Here is a 1,346-nt window from a genome sequence, read left to right as displayed (position 1 = left end):
TATTAGGTAAAGTGTTCTATAAATAGCAATTTGATCCTGTTCGTTGGCTGTGCTGTTGAGATCTATATCCTTGTTTGTTACCTGTCTAGTTGTTCTATCAACCATAGGCAGACATCTTAATTTTTGCCTGTCTATTAGGTATAAAATATTATCTTATTGTGGTCTTAATTTGCATTTCCCTGAGTTCTAGTGAGATTGAGCATCAAATTCGATGTTTTCTTTCCTCTTTAATTATACTTTTTAAAACATACAGTTGATACTTGACCCGTTATTCGAATCTATTGCTTTCTTTTTCCTTATTTCTATTTTTTTCCTGTTTTTGTTCTTATTTTTACATACATAGTGACCTCTGCCAGTGCATCTGAATAGAGAAGTCAGGAATATGTCTCCGGGTGATTCTCTTTGTGTATTTCCACCTGGCACAGTGCCACAAGTAATTAGACACATACTCAGGTCAAAAACCTCCAATTACTTCCCCATTTTCTGACAAATATAATCCTAAACTTTAGCTTGACATTTGAGGCCTATATGGTATACTTCTGATTTACCCAATCCAACTATGTCAGGGCCTTGCTATTCCCCAGCAAAGTTGGTCCCTGTGGCCACCCTTTTACTCATGCCATCCCTCTTGCCTACAATGCTCTTTCTCAACCAAAATTTTATTTATGCTTTAAATGTGGCTCAAATGCTCCCTCTATGGAGACTTTCTTGCTCATTCCCACTGGAAGCAATTGCTCATTTCCTCTCAACTCCTAAAACAGCCGCCATATGATGGCTGCATGGCTTGGGATCACAATGCACACCTCTGGGAAACTACCCGGTGGTCTCACCTCAGTCATTCAGACCAGGACTGTCTTGTCTCTTTACACCTATTTTTTGGCTTGTAGGTAAAGTGCCTTTCTTTTATTAGTATTCTAGCTCACGTAGTGAGCATTGTTAAAATTACATCTCAAATGACTATTTCAACCAAAAGTGGCATATTAGGCAAATTGCCAATTTGGTGAGCAGAAGTATTACCAATATAACCGATTGGAAGAATGAATTACTCAGAATATTGATGAATTTGTGCTATGAAGTGATTTCCATATACATGTCAGTTAGATGTGGGAAATGAACTATCCTCTCAATTGCAAAAAAACTGAAAACACATATTTTAAAAATCTGATTTGTTTTATTATGAATGGAAGTTCACACTCCACTGAGTCTGAACTTTTGTTTCAAGGTAGTTAACTGATCACATATTTGGGAGTAATTATTGTTTGCTGATTGTTTCGGTAAACTGCATATTAATAGGACTTGAAAGAATAAGTCTAGATAACATTCTTTTGTCATTTTTAAAGAGATTC

This window comes from Propithecus coquereli, unplaced genomic scaffold, assembly GCF_000956105.1.
Source record: "Propithecus coquereli isolate 6110/MARCELLA unplaced genomic scaffold, Pcoq_1.0 Scaffold129, whole genome shotgun sequence".
Lineage (NCBI taxonomy): Eukaryota > Metazoa > Chordata > Mammalia > Primates > Indriidae > Propithecus > Propithecus coquereli.
Note: the sequence above shows the minus strand (reverse complement) of the source record.